This window comes from Canis aureus, chromosome 16 (genome assembly GCF_053574225.1).
Source record: "Canis aureus isolate CA01 chromosome 16, VMU_Caureus_v.1.0, whole genome shotgun sequence".
Lineage (NCBI taxonomy): Eukaryota > Metazoa > Chordata > Mammalia > Carnivora > Canidae > Canis > Canis aureus.
In genome coordinates, this window is record NC_135626.1 from 15,844,796 (window position 1) to 15,866,313 (window position 21,518).

The following is a 21,518-nucleotide window of genomic DNA, read 5'->3' on the forward strand; positions in this document are numbered from 1 at the left end:
TTGGGAATCCCGAGGAAAGTAGTGCCTGACAAACGTCCCTAGAACCCACTCTGTCAGCAGGCGTCCTGACAGATCTGTTTCCTTGGATGACTCTTCACCCCTCCCTGTTCACTTCTTGATCTCTCCTGCCCTGATTGTGGCAAAAGCCTTTGGACCTCCTGAGGCCTCACGCCATTCCCTTGCAGCCAGAGAGGTCTTCCTTAAAGCTCAGGTCAGGACATGTGATTCCCTTGTTCAAAAACCTTCGATGGCTCCCCACTGCCAAAGGAAAAAAACCCAGAAGCCACACTCAAGGTCATCCATGATCTGGCCCAAGCTACCCTTCCAGTCTCACCAATTACTGCATCCCTCCACAAAACTCACACTCCAGCCACTGGGCACCTGGACACATTCTGACTGCTCGGCTCTTTCTCCAGAACTTCACATGTAAAGTGTCATTCCTGCACACTATCTACCTGCAGAGGCCTGGTACCACCTCCTCCGGGAATTCCCTCCCTCCTTCCCATCCAGCTCCTGTTTGGATTCTACCTCCCTTGCCTTCCCACAGCATTTCATCCCCCTTTGTATCCTGGGGGGTCTTTACCTCCGTCACCTGTATGAAGACCACAGCTCCCAGGATACACCTCAGTGTCCCGGGGCTAGCACAGTGCTCAGAACTTAGCAGGTATGCGTACACCTCTGTGGACCCAACACTAACTTTCAAGAGTTTACCGCAGCCCAGGGACTAACACCTGGCCTCCCTGGTCTTGAACCAAAGGCCTCACAGTGTGACTCTCGCATTTCCTCAAACACACACAGGCCCATCCACTGCATGGGCCTCAAGCACCCTGCCTCTGGCCTCCTCTGCAAAGTGGTTTTCCCCAACTAGAACCACAGGAAATACAGAAGGACCCCAACTCTTGAGAATAGTCAACCATACCAGATCTGGGCACAAAGGCACAATTAATATCACAAATAACAAATGACCCAGAAAAAGGTTTACGGCAAAATTAGTTTCAAGAAGTAGAACGAGTGGTAAACACAATGATAGCACGATATCCCCAACATGTACCCATGTGGGAAATGCAGAGTCCCTGTATTAGAGGAGTACAGTGTGGTACTGTGGGTGAATTTATTTCAGCAATATTTTCCAAGGATAAGTTAGGCACCCTACCTGTCCTTCTGGCTCCTGCCCACATTCCTCCTTCTAGGTGGGGCTCTGTAAGACCCAGCAGCCCCTGCTTGCATTCCCACAGCCTTTCTTGTCTGTGGTCTTCCAGGTCAGCCAATCCTGGACACCCTGTGGCCTGTTCCGTGGCCTATCCCCACTGAATCACAGAGCTGAGTCTGCTGTGGTCCTCAGAAAGGCAAGAAGCAGGTACTTTTGGCTCCATTGCCCTCATTCATTCAACAAGCCAGCCCTGAGTGTTGACCATATGTCTGAGTCTGCTGCTGGGTGAGCTGGGGCAGTTCTTTGTGCCCCCCAGAAAGTCTCAGGTGGTAGGGGGCCTCCCTGATGTCGGCAGTGCCTCCCCCTACGGAAGTGAATCCTCATCCACAATGCCCACTCTGCTGGGCCCAAGCCCCTGCCCGTCCTTTTGTCTAACCGAAACCGTTTTCTTATTCCCAGGATGAAATGCTATGGAAAGCCTCCAACCAAAATGAGATGCAAAGCATCCCACTTCTCCCTCTCACTTCTAGAGCCAGCCCTCCAATTTTAACAGCCACAAGCTCTGCCTACATGTCCCTAGAGGCACAGCTCGCTTTTGTCATTTCTGAAAGGTCTAAAACAGGGCAGGGACATGTCCTAGATCAAAGCAGGCACTGTTGGTGGGGCCCCACTACCGAGTAACCAGACCCCCTGGGCCAGACACAATCTGCAAGCGTACAGAGGGAGGGAAGCTTCACAGGCTGGCTGCCAGGCCCCAGCGGTGGGCCATCCCCCACGGGACCGCACAGCATCAGTCTCCTAGGGCTGCTCCATCTGTTTACCACAAACTGGGAGGCTTACACAGTTCTGGAGCTCAGAAGTCCAAAGCTGAGATGTTGACGGGGCCAAACTCTCTCTGAAGGACCTAAAGAGGAATCTGCCCCATGCCTCTCTCCTGGCTGCTGGGGTTTGCACAGCAATCCTTGATGCTCCTTGGCTTGAAGCTGTGTCATTCCAGTCTCTGTCTTCATCTTCACATGGTCTTCTTCCCCTGTGTCTTTCACTATACAGGAAGGAGACAGGGAGACTCCAGGGTGACCTCCCCATAACCAATGACAACTGCAGTGCCCTCATTTCCCAATAAGGCCACATTCAGAGGGGCTGGGGCTGGGAATTCAACATATCCCTCTGGGGGACAGAATTCAACCTGCAACACAGGGCAATGCCAGAAATCGAAGCCCTCCCTGCCCTGGGGGGAGGGCCCTTGCGTGTGTACGCACAGTTGGTCTAAAATGCCCCCTGGAGTTTCTTAGTGCAGAAAACTAGGAGAGGAGTCTAAATCTAAGAAAGCCATCACAGTTGATTCAAAATGAGGATTCAAGAAAACAATCTCCTTTGGTCATTGCTTCTCTTGGGAGCTCTTAACAGGGGAGCCATGAACTCAGATGGGAATAAGTTATACCTTTATTTTCATTAACCTGCAACTGAAATTGTCTATTTTCTTTCACTATGAATGTAGGCAACACATCACAGTCATATCATCAGTACCCATGGCTCGGTGGTTAACAGATCAACAGATATTTACATATCACAGAATTGTAGATATCTCAAAATATTATTCATGTTCATCGCTACTTCAAAATTAGAATAGTTATTAGACCTATTGTGAAGTCGTTTACTTAATGATTCAAAAACCAAGGATATAGATTACTGTATCTAAAGCTTGTTTTTAAAAAAATATTCTGATAACTCTAAGTCAATATAATTAGCTCCTCTGTAATCCTGTTTGTGCATTTAAAATCATTATCTTGGGATCCCTGGGTCGCTCAGTAGTTTAGCACCTGCCTCGGGCCCAGGGCGTGATCCTGGAGTCCCGGGATGGAGTCCTGCATTGGGCTCCTGCTTCTCCCTCTGCCCGTGTCTCTGCCTCTCTCTCTCTTTCTCTCTTTCTCTCTCTGTCTCTCATGAATAAATAAATTAAATCTTTAAAAAAATCATTATCTCGAGAAAGGTTCCACAGGATTCACCAGACTATCAAAGAAAGGTGGTCGATGGCACAAAAAAAGAACAGGAGATAGAATTAGAGCTCGATTAACATTACCAGGAGAAAACAAGCTTTATCAGGATAATCAGGTATCTGTGGCCCCAGGGACTCTGCTCAGAAAATGCTCAAGTCCTCCAGGGCCGCCAGGCACCTGGCTTAGGGTACACAGTAAAGGGTGTTAGTGCTGCTTATCTTTCAGTACAGAAAGGCAAGCCTGCTTCCATGGATGTAATTTGTGTGTGTCTGAAAAGTCGTAGACAAACAATTTTTGCAAAGGAAATCTGAGTTTAGTTCGCACCTGGGAGCAGCTTGTTGGAGGAGCCCAGTAGAAACTTCTCTGTGAAGCAGAGAAACCTCTGGAAGGAAAGCATGTTCACCCCTTCTCACCTGCTTGGTAAAGTCCCAATCTTCAGGTATGCTGCCAGGGGCAGTCCTCCAGGTCCCTGGATCAGCTTCTGCACCGCTGCCACCCCCAGTGCCCACCCCCCCCCACCCCCCCGCCCAGTCCTGCTAGGACACCAGCTCTCAGGTGGTTCTTCTCAGGCTCTGCCAGGTACTTCTCCACTCTTCTTCCACCCACTTCACCAGAACCTGGGTGGGAACCCTGGCCCTGGCTATTTGTTTAAAGCCAGCAGCCAAGGCAAGCCCCAGCTGACCTAGCCTGCTATCTGCCAGCCAGCTGTCCCCTCTCGTTCATGGAAACACAAACAGACGTTTCTCTGTTCCAACTTCAAGGTTAAGTACTGCGCTGCCAGGTGCCAGCTGTCAACTTCTCTGCATCTCCCTGTTCCCCTGGTAGAGGCTTAGACCCCAAACAAATAGGGGTGCCCTGATGAATGCCCATGGTGAGGACTGCTAAGGACTCCGGATGAGAGAGGGAATCATCCCCAGAGCATGGCATAGCACAGAGGAGATGAGCAGGGAAAAAGCCAAACAGGACCACCAGCATCTTGCCATAGTTTTTGAGGATTTTAGAAGCAGCCTACAAATTAAAATGTATCTGCAAATGTTCATCCCTGGCCCTGAGCTATCTGATTGGAAAGGGAAAGCAGTTGGCTTTATGGGGCATGGACAATCTGCCAGTACTTGCCGTAGGCTGACCTACTGAAATTCATCACAATCCCTAAGGGAATGGCTTGACCATCATCCCCTTCCAGAGAAGCAGCCTGAGACTGGACACAAGAGCTGCAGCCTCAAGGCCATCCAGCTGGCCCCTGGCCCTTTCTGTCACCCTCTCTGTCCCCCAAGGAGCCCTGGCTATGGCATGTGACATCTTATGAAAACAACAGACCCAACCATCTTCTGTGTTCCCAGCACAAGGGAGTATGCCAGGAGTTCAAAGAAACTGAGACATGGAGAAACTGGCCAAACAGTTCTGAAAAGGCTCAGGGTTACCTGGGTCATAGCAGCACTTGCAGGCTGCTCTGGCCCAGTCTATGGCCCACAGAGCAGTGTGGCACAAAGTCACAGGTCTGTGACACCCCTGCTCCTCACCATTCCCACTGCCTAGCCCAGGAGCTCACCCAGACCCCAATCACCCTCTGATCCTAAGTGGTTCACCTGTCCAGGCTCCCCCGCCCAGATGTAACCTACCCTGCCACCAGATGGGCCCGACAAAGGCCAGGCTCTACTCAGACACTTCCAAATCAAGCCCAACATATTCACCTAGAAGTTCATGGCCATCCACAGGCTCTACTCTACCTTGCCAAATTTGTCTCCAGACACACAGAAACACTTGGCATCATCCCCTGTGTCTAAGCCCACTCCTCCTCCAGGCTCTCTCTCGCTGCCCCCTCCTCCATACCCACTATCCCAGCCTGAAGCAACTACTCCCTCCTTGACATCTTCATAAACACTTACTTTTTACCCCTTCCCAGCATGTGCCAATTTCTGATGGCTTATGAATGTGTCTGACTTTTCCTATCGGACCAAAAGCTCCCTGGGAGTGGGACGAGACTCATGCCTGGACGATGCTCAAAACACGTGCAATGGAAAAAAAAAAAAAAAAACACGTGCAATGGAATAGAATTAAGAGTCTAGGAATAAACCCATACATCTATGACCAACTGATTTTAGACAAAGGTGTCAAGACCATTCAATGGGGAAAGAAGACTCCTTTCAACAAATGCTGCTGTGACAACAGGGTAGCCATATGCAGAAGTATGAAGTTGGACCCTTACCTCACACCATTTAAAAATAGTAACTCCAAATGGATTGAAGAACTAACACTTCAAAACTCTTAGAAGAGGGACACCTGGGTGTCTCAGTGGTTGAGTGTCTGCCTTTGGCTCAGGGTGTGATCCTGGAGTTCCGGAATCGAGTCCCACATCAGGCTCCCTGCATGGAGCCTGCTTCTCCCTCTGCTTGTGTCTCTGCATCTCTCTCTGTATCTCTCATGAATAAATAAATAAAATATTTTTAAAAAATCTCTTAGAAGAAAATATAGGGGCAAATCTTTTTTTTAAAGATTTTGTTTATTTATTTATTTGAGAGAGAGAGAGAGTATGAGCAGGGAGAAGGGCAGAGGCAGAAGGAGAAGACTCCCCACTGAGCAGGGAGCCCAATGTGGAGCTCAATCCTAGAACCTTGGGAATGACCTAAGCTGAACACAGATGCTTAACTGACTGAGCTACCCAGGCACCCCTATACAGGTAAATCTTTACAACCTCAAATTTAGCAGCAGTTTCTTAGATATGACACTAAAAGCATAAGGAACAAAAGAAAAAAATACCAGAAAATTTGGCCATCATCAACATTAAAAACTTCAGTGCACCAAAGGGCACTCTCGAGAAGGTGAAAAGATAACCCATAGAATGGGATAAAATATTTGCAAATCTGGGCAGCCCGGGTGGCTCAGCAGTTTAGCGCCACCTTCAGCCCAGGGCCGGAACCTGGAGACCTGGGATCCAGTCCCACGTCAGGCTCCCTGCATGGGGCCTGCTTCTCCTCTGCCTGTGTCTCTGCCTCTCTCTCTCTCCCCCTGTGTCTCATGAATAAATAAATACAATCTTTTAAAAAATTTCTCATTAAAATTCTTATCAGGGACATCTGGGTGGCTCAGTGGTTGAGCGTCTGCCTTTGGCTCAGGGCTGTGATCCTGAAGTACTGGGATCGAGTCCTGCTTCAGGCTCCCTGCATAGAGCCTGCTTCTCCCTCTGCCTGTGTCTCTGCCTGTGTGTGTGTGTGTGTGTGTGTGTGTGTGTGCCTCTCATGGATAAATAAATAAAATCTTTAAAATAAAATAAAATCTTAAAAAAACAAAAAAAGTTAAATACAGAATTACCATATGACTCAACGGCTCCACTGCTAGGTGTGTCCCCCAAAGAATGTTCATAGCAGCACTGTCTACAATGGCCAAAAGGCTGTGGGAACAACCCAATGTCCATTAGCAAATGAGCAGATAAACAAAATATGGTAAAACCATTCAGTGGAATACTGCTCGGCCATAAAAAGGAACAAAGTCCCAATTCATGCTATGACATGGGTGAACCTTGAAGACGTGATGCCAAAAGAAGCTGGCCACAAAAGACTGCATGCCATATGACTGTTTATGTGAAATGTCCAAAACAGGCAAATCTATAGAGATAGAAAGTAAATTAGTGGTTGCCCAGGGCTTATGGGGGAAGAGGGCAAGTAACAGCGAAAGGATACTAGGTTTACCTTCACAGTGATGAAAATGTTCAAAAACTGGTTGTGGTGAGGGTTGCCCCATCTGTGACTATACTTCAACCCACTGAATTGTATGTTGTTGTTGTTGTTTTTTGAAGATTTTATTTATTTATTCATGAGAGACAGAGAGAGAGACAGACAGGCAGAGACACAGGCAGAGAGAGAAGTAGGCTCCATGTAGGGAGCCTGATGTGGGACTCGATCCCGGGATTCCAGGATCATGCCCTGGGCCAAAGGTAGGTGCTAAACTGCTGAGCCACCCAGGGACTCCCTGGGTGTTTTTTTTTTTTTTAATTGTATATTTTAAATGGGTGATCTGTATGATATGTGAATTATATCTCAATAAAGCTGTTTGAAAAATCATGGGGCACAGTGAATGAACTAGTGTCTGAACAAGATAGCCAGTACACGGTCTCCAGGGGGCAAAGAGCTTGCCACTTATATTACCACCCACCCCTGCTGGTCTGGGGCCAGATTAACTGTAAATTAACCTCAAAACAAAACAAAACCACACAACAGATGGTGCATTTGTGAAAACATTGCAGGAGAGGGGTAGGGAAGAGAAAGACAGAGAGAAAGCAAATATGGTCAAATGCTAAGAATTACTGAATTTTGGCGGAGGGATAACAAGTGTTCTTCTCTTTCTTTTTTTCTTTTTTAAAGATTCTATTTATTTATTCATGAGAGACACACAGAGAGAGGTAGAAACACAGGCAGAGGGAGAAGCAGGCTCTATGCAGGGAGCCTGATGTGGGACTCGATCCCGGGGCTCCAGGATCACGCCCTGAGCCAAAGGCAGACGCTTAACTGCTGAGCCACCCAGGCGTCTGACACATTTTCTTTGTACTATTGGTCTAGCTTTTCTGTAATGGTGGAAAACTTTCACAATAAAAGCTTTCATAATGAGCTCTCAATGGTTAAAGTTGGAATGATTTGGGCAATAAGATAAATAACAACAGCATTGGATTATAAGCCATCAGATAAATATTTATGAGTCCTTATATAAAAAATTGAGTAAATAGAGAGAGAGGACAGCTCTTTCTTGTAGAAGAGCTCCAATTAATAAATGTAGAAGGTGGGGCACCTGGATGGCTCAGTCAGTTAAGTGTCTGCCTTTGGCTCAGGTCATGATCTTGGGATCCTGTGATGGAGCCCCATATTGGTTTCCTTGCTGAGCGAGGAACCTACTTCTCCTTCTCCGTCTACCTGCTGCTCCGCTTGCTTGTGCTCTCTCTCTCTGTGAAATAAATAAATAAAATATTTTAGATAATAAAAAATAAATGTAGGAGGAATTGAAGAAACAGAAGAATCGCCATTAAAACATCCCAGTAAAAAAAAAATTTTTTTTCAGTAATAACTGTTATAGGGAAGATCCATGGATAGATCCCAAAATTAGAAGGCAAAAGTTTGAAGACAAACAGGATATTTGCAAAGTCCCAAAGCATCTCCCACAGAATAGCTGTTGATTTCAAAGGAAAAAATAGTAACTATTTTTTTTTTAAAGATTTTATTTATTTATTTGACAGAGAGAGAGAATGCGCACAAGCAAGGGGGAGTGCCAAGCAGAGGGAGAGGGAGAAGCAGGCTCCCCGCTGAGCAGAGAGCCTGATGGGGGGCTCAGGGCTCCACCCTAGGATTTTGACCTGAGCCCAAGGTAAGCATTTAACCAATTGAGCCACCCAGGCACCCCAAAAATAAGAACTATACAGGGGGGAAACCATCAGACGCTAATTTAACCAAGTGGTCAAGACTAATATCAACAGTGATGAGACATTTAGACATCATGTACCTCCTGATACAGTGCACTGAGAAAGACGTATCACCCTGTGAGATTCTTACCAGACATTCATAGCTCCAAAAAAATCACTAGAAAATACCAGACAAAGCCAAACTGAGGGACAGTCTATAAAGTAACTGACCAGGGCTCTTCAAAACTGGGAATGTCATAAAAGATAAGGAAAAAATTAATGAAGAGTGGCCATATCGTTATATAAGCAGGGCAGGCAGTGTGAAGGGGAAATGGGGACTCTCTGAACTATTTTTGCAAATTTTATATGAGTTTAAATTATGCCAAAATAAAAAGCCTTCAAACTGTTTATAATTAAAAAACAATTCTTGGGGTTCCTGGCTGGGTCAGTGAGAAGAGCATGCAATTCTTGATCTATGGATCATGAATTTGACCCCCCACGTTGGGTATAGAGATTATTTAAATAAAATACAACTTTGTATTGGGACGCCTGGGTGGCTCAGCAGTTGAGCATCTGCCTTCAGCTCAGGGTGTGATCCCAGAGTCCCAGGATTGAGTCCCACATTGGGCTCCTTGCACAGAGCCTGCTTCTCCCTCTGCCTGTGTCTCTGCCTCTCTCTGTGTCTCGCATGAATAAACAAATAAAATCTTAAAAACAACAACAACAACTTTGTATTAAGGTGTCTATTGTTTAGAATCACTTTACCAGGAGATGCCTTCTGGGGGAATTATCTCCTCCCTGCCTGAAGCAGTAGCTAAGGCCCACTCAGGAAGTGGCAGGGCTCAAGATGTGTCTTTGGTCCCCCTGCCCCAGGGCAGGAGAGAGCAGGAGTCAACCAAAGAAGAGGTGTCTACCAGGTCTTCTGCTTATTTCTAAGACAGGGGAGGGCTCCACAAAAAGAAGAGAGGACAATAATTAAGAATTTCATGGGACACCTGGGTAGCTCAGCAGTTGAGCGTCTGCCTTCAGCTCAGGGCGTGATCCCAGAGTCCCAGGATCAAGTCCTGTATCGGGTTCCCTGCAGGGAGCCTGCTTCTCCCTCTGTCTATGTCTCTGCCTCTGTGTGTGTCTCTCATGAATAAATAAATTAAATCTTTAAAAAAAAAAAAAGGACCATCACTGTTTGAAATTATTACACTTGTATAATTATTATATACTTTAGGATAATATGGATTAAATACTAGATGACATTTTATTTACTTTTTTTTAAATTTTATTTACTTTTTAAAAAGATTTTATTTATTTATTTGCTCATTGATTCATTCATTCATTCATTCATTCAAGACACACATAGAGAGGCAGAGACATAGATGGAGAAGCAGGCTCCTCACAGGGAGCCTGATGCAGGGACCAATCCTCAGACCTGGATCATGTCCTGAGCCGAAGGCGTCCCTACTTATTTATTTTTAAAGATTTATTTATTTACTTACTTGAGAGACAGAGCATGCAGGAGTGGAGGGAGGGGCAGAGGGAGAGGGGAAGCAAACTCCATGCTGAGCAGGGAGCCCAGGACCATGACCTGAGCCAGGCAGGCACCCCCGGAAGACATTTTTAAATAACATCCCAATCTATTTAGTAACTTGTTTTAACTAATTTTGCTTTAACAGTGAGTAGGGTGATCCATGGCCCTGAACTCCCCCAACAGCCTGGTTAATGAAGACCATCTCTGTCTCATTACCACTGTCTATGCTATTCATGTATTCTCCTCATGGAAAATTCATAGTGTGCTCACTGACACACTAGGCAGAGATGACGCTGACCTGAGTTCCAGAAGAGGGAAACAGAAGAGCAGTAAAACATTAAAAACAGAATTTAAGTGGTGGGCATGTAGGATTTCACTGGAAAAGTCTTTCAACTTTGCTTTACATTTAAAATTTTTCATAATAAATTATTGTGTAAAAAAAAAAGGAAAAATTACAAATGAGTATTCTGGGCACTCAACTCATAAAACCAGATTCACAGCCTCAGTGGGAGGAAACAATGAGCATAGGCAGCCCCATTTGCAGGTAACTACCCTCACACGTGCTCCTTCTCCTCACAGGCATCTGCAGGTGACAGGGTGGCCTGGAATAAGGAGCAGTGAACTTCCCTGTCACGGCAGAGACCTGGGGTCTGTAGAGACAGTATCCACATAAATACATTCAGCTCTTTGGGTTTAGACCAAGTCAGAAAATGGGCAGCAGCTCCACTGTTTTTATTAGTTCCAAATGAATTCGGCAATGGATGCCCAGGCTGACCACACAGTCCCCAACCTGGTCCTGTATACCAGGTGGTCCTGCCAAGGGGCAGACAAATACACCTTTTCTGCCGTAATAAAGGGCAATGGTTACAAGTCTGTTCTCTGGATCAGGTGTTGGGTTTGCCTTCTGCTCTGTGAATTATTAGCTCAGTGACCTTGGACAGCTTCTTGACTTCTCTAAGGCTTAGGTGCCTCATCTGTAAAATGAGGAGCTGCCTCCTGGGGCTGTTAAGAAGAATAAATTAGATCAGTGGTTCTGAATCAGGGTGATTTTGTCTCCCAAGGGACATCTGGCAAGGGGGCCACTGGCTACAGCCCAGCGAGTAGAAGCCAATATGCTGCTAAACATCCTACAAGGCACAGTCCAGCCCCCTACATTAAATCATCCAGCTGAAAAGATCAAAGTGCAAGTTTGAGAAACCCTGATTTAGACGGTACAGGTTAAGACATCCAGCACAGGACCTATGACACGGTGCGCTCTCACTGAGGCCACCATGACCTTCACCACCATCGCCCTCACCATCACTGCCATCATCATTATAGCCTTGCAATTTCTGGTACCCAGCAGGTAGGGAGCATTAAGGAATGATGCTGTATGAAACTGAATTAGCAGGTCCTTCCTTTGGGTGGAGGACTGGCCTCCTCTGACATGCGCCTTGAAGAGCCTGAGCTCACCTGAGGGAACTGGAGCACTTTGGGTCAGGGAGTGGGAGGTGGGTAAGGGGAGTAAAAGTGAGGTGCTCTGGGGAAAGGGTCTGAACCAATACTGATGATACCTGCTGATATCCCCATTTAACACTGACCATGGAGGCGCCTGTGTGGCATGGTCCGTTAAGCAGCCACTCTTAGTTTTTGCTCAGGCCATGATCTCAGGGTCTGGGATCAAGCTCCACACTCCGCGGGGGGTCTGCTTCAGGATTCTTTCTCCTGTCCCTCCCCCTGCTGGCTCTCTCTTTCTCTCTTTCTGTCTCTCTCTAAAATAAATAAATCTTTTTAAAAAGACACAAAACCCTGACCATGTTTAAGTTTTGTTCATTTTAACATATTAACTCAACTCTCTCAAAGACTGAAGGAGATCACCTCATAATAGAATAATATATCTGTCCTCCCCACATGATCAGTAACCAAACAATGCTTCCCCGGCAGGAAGGAGCAGCATTTCATAGAATATGCCCTCTGCCGCTGGCCAGTCTTGCATGACTTGTGTGACCTCTATACAGAGGACCTCAGAATGTAGATGTTTTTTGGGTCTTCCATTTGGTTTTGTGGGAAATGCCCAAAGGGCATCATTTCTGGGCAGGGCACAGGCCTGGGGAGCAGAAATTCTAGCTCCTCGGAAAAGAAATCAGCATGAGGGAAGGGCCATACTGCCTTCCCAATAGACCTATAGGGGCCCAATGGTGAGGCTGAATGAGAAACCAACCCCAATGCCCATGTCTAATGAAGCCAGGAGCCAGCCAGTCTGGATCCACTAATGGAGGCCTCCACCAACCTGGTCACTTTCCTACCACCCCAAAATTTTCCTCACTGCCAACAGCAGGAACTCACTCAAACAAAACGGACCTGGGGTTTATCCTCAGAGAAATCAGAATGAGGAGCAGCTGGGATGTCTACACTTAGAGTCAGGCTTGGAGAAGCAGCAGGGGACAAGGCCCGTAGAAGGAGTAAACAACAGAGGGCGAGTGCAGCAAGTCTGAGGCTTGTAACAAGGGCGGTGAGAGGAGGCCAGGCAAGGGCTAAGGCTGAGAAGTGAGTGCCTGCTGGGGCATGACATGTGCCCCATATGAGCACACATCCTAACTGCTCAGTAAAGATAATGGAATTCTAGTGTGTTCTGGGGTCTCAAAGACTAGGACACAAGAGAAATACAAAGTGTCACACAGAAGTAAAAGGTATGCATGTTAATTATCTATTAGAAGAACCACCATTTATTGAGTGTTTACTTATTTGTCAAGCTTGGTGCCAAGTGCTTTAGAGAATCGTTTCCTTCATTTTTCATTGTATGTATGTATGTATGTATTTATTTATTTATTTATGAATGAAAGCAAGCATGTGTGTGCACACACATTGAGGGTAGGGGCAAGCAGATTCCATGCTGAGCACGGAGTCTGACTTGGGGCTCGATCCCACAACCCTGAGATCATGACCTGAGCCTAAATCAACAGTCAGATGCACAAATCAATTGAGCCACCCAGGCGCCCCGCACAGCTGGTTTTAACATGCTCATTTTACAGGTGAGTAACCTGAGGCTCATAAAGATGAATGATTTACCCAACATCACACTCAATAAGTGGCAAAGCCCAGTATTTGAACTCTGAGCTCAAGCTCTTTATTTTAAGGATATCGTAACTGCTCAACACCACATAGAACGCTATGTGTTTGGTGGTCAATCACCCCCACATACACACACAATCTTTTTTCTTTATACTTTCAGATAAACCAGAGACAATGAGTAAGACTCCAAATAGGGGAACACTGTTTTTTCAAACATAAACAACCCAGTTAAAAAATGGGCAAAAGATCTGAACAGACACCTTATCAAAGAAGACACACAAATGGCAAATATTAGCATAAGGAAAGATACTCAACATCATGTCCTTAAAGAATCACAAATTAAGGTAACAATGAGATACTACTACACACCTATTAGAATGGCCAAAATCCAGAACACTGACAACACCAAATGCTGACAAGGGTGCAGAGCAACAGAACTTTTTTTTTAAGATTTTATTTATTTTTTCGTAGACAGTATGTGTAAGCAAGCAGGGGGAGGAGCAGAGGGAGAGGGACAAGCAGAATCCATGCTGAGCACAGAGCCTGACACAAGGCTCGATCTCACAACCCTGAGACCATGACCTGAGCTGAAATCAAGAGCTGGGTGCTTAACCCAATGAGCAACCTAGGAACTCTTATTTACTGCAAAACTGTTCAGTTACTTTGGAAGGCTGTATTTTTCAAAACTTAAATATACTCTTACCACGTGATCCAGCAATTATACTCCTTTGTATTTACCCAAAGAAATGAAAACTTATATCCACACACAAAATGGCATTCTAATGTTTATACCCATTTTATTCATTATTGCCAAAAACCTAGGAGCAACCAAGATCAACAGGTGAATGGATAAATAAACTGTGGTACATCCAGACAGTGGAATAAAATTCATTAATAAAAATGAGCTTAAACAGTGAGAAGACCTGAGGGAAACATAAATGCATACCGCTAAGTGAAAGCAGCCAATCTGAAAAGGCTACATACTATATGAGCCCAAGTCTATGACATTCTGGAAAAGGTAAAACTATGGAGTCAGGTAAAAGATCAGAGGTCCTGGGGGAGAGAGAAAATGATGAACACAGGATTTTTACAGCCGTGAAACTATCATTCTATAAGACACTTGTAATGGTGGATACATTCACATTTGTCATTATACATTTGTCAAAACCCAAGATACAATAAAAGTGACCCCTAATGTAAATTATGGACTTATAGTTAATAATTATGTAGCAATACCAACTCGTCAACTCAACAAATTTACCACATCAACACAAGAGGTTAATATTGGGAAATTGGGGGCAGTAAGGGATATGTGTGAACCCTCCATAAGTTTCACTCAGTTTTTTTTCTATAAACTTAAAACTGTGTTGAAGTCAAACACTACTATAATGCAATGGAAAAAATTTTTCATTTTCTTCTACAGAGGAAAAAAAATACTACACCCCAGTTGTCATTAATGGGAAAGAATCTTGCGATACTGCTAGTAGGATTAAAATTAAATTTGTAGGGCAGCCCCAGGGGCTCAGCGGTTTAGCACCACCTTTAGCCCAGGGCGTGATCCGGGAGTCCTGGGATCAAGTCCCATGTCAGGCTCCCTGCATGGAGCCGGCTTCTCCCTCTGCCTGTGTCTCTGCCTCTCTCCCTCTCTCTGTGTGTCTCCTATGAATAAATAAATAAACTCTTTTAAAAAATTAAAATTAAATTAAATTAAATTTATAGAACATGTCAGACTCTTCAAAATGTTTTTGTGTCGGTTAATGATTTGATATCATCCCGGATCACAAACACGGGAAGCGCATACTGTTCATGCCTTTATTCCCCGACCATCTTCTGTGTCCCTGCCACATGGGGACACAGCCTATTGCAGAAGACTGCAAGGGTGACAGATGCCAGCTCCCAATTCTCTTCCTTTACCACTTGTATCACAATTTGAATGTGCACATTTATTTCTTTGTTTGTTAATCTCTGTAAGACCCTCTGGGAGTGGGGCCACCTCTGTTTTATTTGCTCTGAATACCCAGTGCAGACTGCATGTGAGTAGTATGAGTCCTGAGTGCATCCGACAATGACTCCAATAAATGCTAGGGCCATTTATTGGAACAGTGAGAGCAAAGAGCAGGCACAGTTAGAATTCCTCTCTGTGGCAATCTTGGAGGGCCTCAAGGGAGGAGTCTGCTGGAGAGCTGAAAGGAACAAGTAGGGACTTGGCAGGCATGAGGCAGGCATTCCAGGAAGAGAGTCATCCTGCTAGAACTGCCAGAAAGGAAGAGGCCTCTCTGAATTTTAGAGCTGGAAAGTAATTCAGAAGATAGCTACTTAAGATCACAGGCATTTAGGACACACAGCTCCCGGGCACCAACTCAGAGCAGATGAGATCCTGGGACCTCCCAGAAGCCCATGAAAACAACAAAGTGTACCCTGATTCTCAGGCTTCCACCTAAGTAAAGCTAAAGATAGAGGAAAGTGAACACAGACCCATCCCTTGTGGCCCCCTGCCATCCAGGGACAGGGGAGTATGGCCAGAAACAGCCAGCCCAAAGGTGAAATATATCTGATGTCAAATCTCCATGCTAGGCCATATATCTTAATTATTTTAAAATTAAAACAATGTTTTTCCCTCACCCTAAGTGATACTGTCCCCAAAAAGTCTCCCAGCAAAATTGATGTTCAGAATCGCATAAACTCCAGTTTTATGTAATCACAGCAGCAGCAGCTAATATCTATACATGACCTTTGCTTTATCATAACTCACATAATCCCCACTGCAGCCCATTTTACAGATGCACCCAGCACGCAGCAGGGGCCGCCCCACACAGACAGTGACTGGATTCTCTCAAGTTACAGATCTTGTCCCCAGTCACACTTCCACAGACAACACCAGCATATGCATGGAATGCAGTTAACTGGCTATAAAATCTGGGGCCAGCTCAAATTCCCCACTCTTCCCTCCTTCGTACAAAGGAGATGATAGTACTTTCTGCAACCGTTTTTGTCCGGGAGGAACTCTGATTCCAAAGTCAAAGTTCCAGACACAGGGACTGGAACACAGTAGGTCCCCAAGGGGGAAAACAAAAATTCTTGTCTTTTATACCAAGCGGATCTCTGAGCTGCTGAACTTACCTGCACTAGAAGGAAGAGATGGGACAGTTAAATAAGACAACTGGCCCAGATGACTGCAGGCTCTGCTGACGAATGAAACCCTTGCCTGGGGCTGTCAGCCAGGCTGCCTGGGCCAACTAGAGGGCAGGAAAATGCACGCTTCCTTCTGCAGGAACTCAGCACCCTGGCCTGGAGAGGAGCTTCCTTCAGCTGCCCCCACCCATTTCCTCCAGAACATTCCATGCTCAGCCAGGAGACACCAAGAGACCACTGGGTCAACTGAGAGGGGTGGGCAGAAGCCTCCTTCCCTGCCTCTGTGCACAGTCTGACCTACACCTTTGCCTGGCTCCCATGGTTTCCCCATACAGAGACCAAGGCTTGCCTTGTCCACCCTAGACTTGCCTCTGCCCACCTGCTCCCGGCTGCTGGCCAGAAACATTGGGAGACCAGTTAGGGTGCTGGGTCTGCTTGTCCTCAGCCACAGCCCTAGGTTGGCCTTTTACACTCTCTTTACTGAGGTCCCTGACAGGTCATCCTACCTCTAGTTCTGGTGCCTACTACAAGTGAGTCTCTTCAACAGCAGTCAGGAACCACTCCCCATCTCAAGCACTTTCAGTGTCTCCCACTGCCTCTTCACAGGATTCATAGTCCTCCCCAATATAATCCAAACACCAACCCCACAAGGCTCATCATGAAATGAGTTTGAGCAAGATGTGCACACACATTTCTGGACCTGTGAGTACAGGTTCACCCTATCTAGATCCTAGCTGGATCCTATTCCTCCCTGGCCCCACATAACTCTCCCAATAGCCCTTTCCCTTCCCCTTCCTGGTCTCTGAATTCCTCTAGCATGCTGTTCCCAAACCTCAGGCATCTCAAGCCACCTGGTATCACCATGTGGCCCCTGCACTATTCTTTACTTAATATTTTCCTCAAAATAAACTCACTCTTTCACTTAAGCTTATTTTCAAAAGAAACCTTTTATCTCCACCATAAACAGAAAACTATATTGGGGTGCCTGGGTGACTGAGTCAGCTGAGTAACTCTTGATTGCATCTCTGATCATGATCTCAGGGTCGTGAGATGAAACCCTGGGTCAGACTATGTGCTGAGCGTGGAGTCTGTTTGAGATTCTCTCTCTCTCTGCCCCTCTCCCCACTCACAAACACGTGCCCACACATGTGCTCTCTCTCTTTAAAATAAAAAAAAATCATTTTTTAAAGATTTTATTCGTTTATTCATGAGTGATGAATAAACATAGGCAGAGGAAGAGGACTCGATCCTGGAATCATGACCTGAGCCAAAGGCAGACACTCAACCACTGAATCACCCAGGTGCCTCTAAAATAAATAAATCTTAAAAAGAAAATAAAACTGTATCATTTGCCATAAACAGAAGGCAACTGAAATAAACAAGGCTATATTCCAACAGACATGAAAATACATAATTCATCAAGTGTTTTAAATGCTCATCTGTATTACATACTTAATATTACTGTATAACATACTTAAAATCACACCCTAAGAAATGCTGCTTTGGGGATCCCTGGGTGGCACAGCGGTTTAGCACCTGCCTTTGGCCCAGGGTGCGATCCTGGAGACCCGGGATGGAATCCCACATCAGGCTCCCGGTGCATGGAGCCTGCTTCTCCCTCTGCCTATGTCTCTGCCTCTCTCTCTCTGTGTGTGACTATCATAAATAAATAAAAATTAAAAAAAAAAAAGAAATGCTGCTTTGGCATTTTATTTTATTTGGCAGTTTATTTTTGCCTCTCGTGGTCCTTTGCTTTTCTGGCCCTGTCATATAGTTATCTGGGGACTTGTTCTAGGCCTGTCCTGGTTGACTCCCAAAGTGAGAACTTTGGGGGTACAGATCCTACCACCTCTTTCCTGGTGCCAACATACAGCATGATGTGCAATAAAAAATATTTATCAAACCGGATGTTTCAGTTAGCTCAGTCATATTAATGGGTCCCATTCTCCACCTGGCCCCAGGCCCACTGCTGCTCAGTTTTCTACTGAAACATCTATCCTCTCTATCGACCGACCCCAAATCAATTCCTGTCCACTAGGTCTCTCAGACGATGGCACAGACAGTGACTGTCAAAGCAGCCCCGCTGGGGGAGGTCCCCTTGCTGCCTCTTCCTCCAGAGCAGCAGGACCTGGGTCACCCAAATCCGGAAAAGCAAGTCTCCAATTAACCATTAACCCACACTCACACAGCTGAGACACACACACCCTGCCCTGGGCCTTAGCAAAGTTCTGGGAAAACCCCTGTATGAGCTGAGTCCCTGGCTCTGGGAAATACAAGTCATCTTCCTGTCCCCTCAGAGCCAAAGACCCCAAAACACCTACCAGGAACCGAGGGGGCTTCGTCGGGCCTGACCCTGCTGGCACCCTAGACGGGAGGTCACTCTCCCTCCCACCACATGTTGTCAGGGGCGACCCTGAGCAAGATCTGAATCACTGAGACTTAAGTCAATAAGTGGCAGTCACTGGGAAGGCTCAGATGGAACCAAACCAAGGCCTGGATTTTCCTTGGTGGACTGAAGCCTGGATAAAACCAGCCCATGGCCAGTTTGCTGGTGACCAACCTCCCTGACAACATAGTCTTTTCTAAAACTGAACAGACTCAGGACACTTCGTATTAGAGGGAGGTCTCCGTGGGGAATGTTTATAATCTTCTCAGTATTATTTTTGTAGTCTGGTCAAGGATATTTTTTGTTACAAAGGCTACATTTCACGGAAAGGTATCCAAAATACTCATTCTATGGGATGCCTGGGTGGCTTAGGGGTTGAGCGTCTGCCTTAGACTCAGGATGTGATCCTGGAGTCCAGGGATCGAGTCCCACATTGGGCTTCCTGCATGGAGCCTGCTTCTCCCTCTGCATATATCTCTGCCTCTCTCTGTGTGTCTCTCATGAATAAATAAATAATCTTTAACAAAATACTCATTCTAGATAGGGGTCACGCATGAGACACCAGCTTCACATAAGTATGGGTGTAGTTCCCAGGAAAAAGATAAACTGAGGAACAGGTAACTTGCCCAATGCCATAAATGGAACAGCCTCCCAAATGTAGCTCAAAGAGGACAAGGATAATGGAGTAAGCCCCCGTGTAGCCAGGGATTGTTATATGCTACTGCTGCCTATGGTGGGAAGATGACAAAGATCTCCTCTTTGACCTTTTCATAGTGCAAACAAGTTAATGACAGAATAAAGATTGTAGTAATAAGAAAAACACCACAACTAGCAACCTAATCCCACATGGGGAGCAAAAGCAGATGCCACTGAAAGGGATGGATGGACATAATGAGGAAGAGGTTTTCAAATGGGGTTTCAAGGAGCCCTGTCACACCACCTCTTCAGAGCTGCTGATGTAGGGTGAAGGGAATACAGAATATGTTCCACCCCAACCCAGAGTTACATGGCTCTTGTCTGCCTCTCATACGGGACTTTTTCTTTTTCTCTTTTCTTTTTAAGATTTTATTCATTTATTTATGAGAGACAGAGAGAGAGAGAGAGAGGCAGAGACATGGGCAGAGGGAGAAGCAGGCTCCCTGCAAGGAACCTGATGTGGGACTCAATCCCAGATCCCAGGATCATGCCCTGAGCCAAAGACAGACGCTCAACCGCTAAGCCACCCAGGTGTCCCCATACTGGACTTTCAGGGGAGGTTTCATTTCAAGAAAAGCTCCCATAGCTCACAATGTTGAGGAGTGCTGATGTGTGATACTAGTTGTATCAAATAGGGGAATGTGACGTAGTTGTCTCTGAGTGTGGGGGAAGCAGCTGCTACATACCCAGGTATGCTGGAAACTAGCTGGTCCTTCATCCTGAGGGTAGGCTCTGAGTTTAGGAAAAATGAAGAACCTCCTTCGCCAGGTCCAGCCTGGCCACTTGCCCTTCCCCTGGCAGGACCACAGGCTGGAAAATACAGGTGACACCAAAATCAAGCCAAGCTTAGAGCTAAGTCTAGATCCATAAAGGAGATTCAAACCTCGACAGGAACAGGGCCAAATGCAGACATCAGAGTCAGATTTGTGAATCCCAGGACCAGAAGCCAAAGAGCCACAAGAAGTGGGGTCAGTTGAGTGGAGACACCCTAGGGCACACACAGTGGAGAAAGGTTGGTTTCCACATGCCCCTAGCAGCTTGCTGCCTGCAGAAGGCCAGCCTGGATGAACCAGACCTGAGGATATGAAGAGGCCTGACTTCCTGCATGGAGCCTGCTTCTCCCTCTGCCTGTGTCTCTGCCTCTCTCTTCGCTCTCTCTGAATGAATAAATAATCTTTAAAAAAAAAAAAATGAAGAGGCCTGAGTGGGCATATTCCTCCCAAAAGCAACAGACATGCTCCCATGCTGCTACACAGACTCCAGAAAGCTGTGTGCCCATGCACATAGGCAGAGGCTGGCGTAGGGACACATTTCATCTGTCCAGCATTCCTGTCTTTGTGAATGAGTCTTCCTCCAACCTGAGGAAATAATGCCCAGTCCTTGAAGGGGGGAAGTGGTGGGCACAGACACAGCACGGCCACACCGTCCCCTTCCTCAGGGTAAAAGTGAATGGGGTCAACTAACTAGAATATCCCCACCCCTGAGCAAAGAATGGCTCAGGACGGGACAGGCATGTGGCCAAAGCCTTGCTACAAAGCCCCTCCCCCCCAGGGTGCTCACCAGAGTTACTGAGAAATACACTCTTTCCCTATGAGAGTAAGCTGTGAGGACAATATTGGCTAAGGATGGCCAGTGGCCATCTTGCCACCACAGATTGAGAATGAAAGCAGCTGAGCTGATGGAATGTCTGGGTGGCTCAGTGGTTGAGCATCTGCCTTCAGCTCAGGGCCTGATCCCGGAGTCCTGGGATAGAGTCCCATATCGGGCTCCCTGCATGGAGCCTGCTTCTCCTGTCTCTGCCTCTCTCTCTGCCTTTCTCTGTGTCTCTCATGAATAAATAAATAAAATCTTCAAGAAAAAAAAAAGAAATAAAAAAGAAAGCAGCTGAGCTGATAGAGGTAAATAACCCAGATGGCACTGTCAATCGCCAGATCTAGCTATGCCTGAACCACTACTTTGATTCCCAAGTTGCCAGGAGCACAGAATCTCCTTTTTGCTCAAGCTAGTTTAAGTTCGGTCTTTGTCAGGTGTAATCAAGAATCCTGAGTAGAGCACTTCTCCAGGAATGGGAAGGAATAGAAACACATATACTAACCTGAATTAACTTGACATATTAACTAAAATACCCTAGAAGGGAACTTCTTGCTCCAGAGCTTGCTGGCCCCTGTGGAGGTCTGTACCAGGAGCAATCTGGCCCAGAG

General features: G+C 46.2%; 1 protein-coding gene across 1 annotated transcript in view; it reads right to left on the reverse strand.

Annotated features, from left to right (window-relative positions):
- Positions 1-3,492, reverse strand: part of RPH3AL (rabphilin 3A like (without C2 domains)) — a 101,867-nt gene extending 98,375 nt beyond the window's left edge. Inside the window, 1 exon segment of the mRNA XM_077851829.1 lies at positions 3,472-3,492. The gene's annotated coding sequence lies outside the window, so the exon portion shown is untranslated.
- Between the last annotated feature and the right edge of the window lie 18,026 nt (positions 3,493-21,518).